General features: G+C 41.2%; 1 long non-coding RNA gene across 1 annotated transcript; it reads right to left on the bottom strand.

Moving 5' to 3' along the window:
- Window positions 1-566: 566 nt before the first annotated feature.
- Window positions 567-2,125, bottom strand: LOC109955916 (uncharacterized). The gene is made up of 4 exons (XR_002274351.1): window positions 1,947-2,125; window positions 1,159-1,296; window positions 716-854; window positions 567-635 (listed from the first exon to the last, which is right to left on the bottom strand). It is a non-coding gene; the product is annotated as an uncharacterized LOC109955916 (long non-coding RNA).
- Between the last annotated feature and the right edge of the window lie 263 nt (window positions 2,126-2,388).

Genomic DNA, 2,388 nt, shown 5'->3' with positions numbered 1-2,388 from the left:
TTCAAAGCTATTGCATATCTTTTACAATCAAGGTTAAATATATTGCCCGTAACTAACTTCCTCCTACTGTGATTTAGCATTATCCACTTCTCTTTTTAGTTACATACACATTTCACTCCAATTGTAAAATCACTTTCATTAATTTTTCAATACAATCATTTGTTTTTACCTTACACCTCTAAATGCTACTTATTGTAAATAAAACTTCAGTTTGTTCTCCTGCCAAAGTAAATGGTCTTATACTTGTATAGCGCTTTACAACACACTCAAAGCGCTTTTACTCTACTTGGCCATTCACCCTTTCGCACTCCCAAGCACTCATACATTCACACATCGGTGACATCACTGGGAGCAATTGGGGGTTCAGTGTCTTGCTCAAGGACCCTTCGACATGTTGACTGGACAAGCTGGGAATCAAACTGCTAATCCTCCGGTTAGGGGGCGACCCACTCTACCTCCTGAACCACAGCTGCACCTCCCCCCCCATCCCTCTCCCCCCACCACCACCCCACACCACCACCACCTTTAGCTTTTTGATTATTCTTCTCTTGTTTCCAGTTCCTCTTGCTGTTGTCAGTTGCCTCTCCTCTCTCCACAATGCTGGACTCTGATGAAGAACTCTCACGGATCTTTTTCTACAAGATAAGAAAGTGAGGGAAACTAACTATAAGATAAACACATCTTAAAGGGTTTAAGTGATAAAAGAGGCCAATACCTTTGCTCTGTTTCAAAATCTTGTGGGTGGTATTTCACCATCATGGAACTTTCCTGTCTTGTACTCAAAGGTTGACAAGTCACGTCCCTCGAGTAATGAGGCCAGTTTTACTTTGCTCCTCACCAGAATACCCTCTGGACTGTGAATGAGAAAAACTGTTACAACTAAAAAGAGTTGTTTTTTCCATCCAGTACAAACGCCTCTAAATACATTCAACATCACTAAGCTAAAACATACAACTGACAACGCTAGGTCAACAAAAACTGAACATTACTGACATTATAAAAGTAAACTAGCAGAACAGTTGTACTGGACCGCATTAGATTATACAAGTGTACCTAATGTAGTGGACACTGTGTTTATGATAGGGTATGTTCTGCCCTCTAAATTAAAAACAACTCTAAAGTTGGATGTTTTATTAAATTCTATGAGACAGTGCTTACCTTCGGTAATATACATCCTTCCTGCCCTTGCTGCTACCTGAGCGCCGAACAACTTCTTTTCGTTTCCAACCCTCTCCGAGTACTGGCCAGTCTTCCCATCCCTCAGGGTGCGATCGCTTACGGCGGGGAATATTTGGCCTGAAATTAATAAAACGGTACTGTTTCAGTTGGGAGGGAATAATTTATTGAGATGGATTGTTGGTGCCTCATATTAAGGGCAGACAAAGAGGAGCTGTGCTCTTTCTACCACACAGACAGTGTGCACTGACCTGAGACATATTTTATTTATTATGTGATTTCATGTGATGTGAACATTGAGACACTGAACATTGGAAAAACTAATAATAATGGCAGTACAACTAAGAGTAACAGACTACAATACAGTGATACCAGTTTGCAGAATATTTTTGTACTTTACTTAGCCTACCTACAGTATAATGCAGAGAACATATGAAGCAATAGGAATTTGAGCGCACACAATTTAATCATTGAAACAGTTAGCCTATTAATAAATGAAAACGATGTAGGCATCTCTTGTATGCACTGGAATTTCTTTTACTCAGTAAATGTAATGTCCTGCTCCAGTTTGTCACTCTGTTGGATGTATGAGCATACAGCTGTGCACAGGATTTACATTTTTAACAAAGATAGGCTACTACAAACTGAGCAATCATATCAAGCAGAAGCTGCACTCTACTATTCATTGAGCAGCTATCATCATGTACATCATAAAATGAATGAATGTTACAACATGACCACACATTGAAGCAAAACATTATTCAACCTACATGCTTTTCTTTTTGAAGGAGGCGGCAGGGTGTGCAGCACTTGGGCTCTTTTCTGTAATGTTTTCCTCCACAGGTGGATCCTCATTGTGAGAGAGTTGGTTTGGAGGTCCCACTGTACTGTGCGAGGAGAAGCTTGTCAAGTTGGGCAGGATGTTTCTGAGCCCCACACAAGTGTGATCTTTCTGTTTGTTGTTCCGTTGTTTTCTGACGTCGCCAGCACAGGTCGCTGCATATTTTAAAGCAAATGTCGCTCTGTTGATTATCCAGCTTTGTTCTCGCTGCCTGCCACGCTCTCACTCCTTTCGTTTTCTCCTGCCAGGCTTTCTTGTTCTGCATCATTCCTATGATAGTTATTGGCACCGTCATAATTTCCCGGTTCTGCCTCAGAGTGCCAGTGTTTTTTAGGTTTTAGCCCAACATGTCAGCCACGCAACTCTAGTGC

The sequence above is a fragment of the Monopterus albus genome, unplaced genomic scaffold, assembly GCF_001952655.1.
Source record: "Monopterus albus unplaced genomic scaffold, M_albus_1.0 scaffold18.1, whole genome shotgun sequence".
In the NCBI taxonomy this organism is placed as follows: Eukaryota; Metazoa; Chordata; class Actinopteri; order Synbranchiformes; family Synbranchidae; genus Monopterus; species Monopterus albus.
Note: the sequence above shows the minus strand (reverse complement) of the source record. Positions and strands in the feature narration are given on the sequence as shown.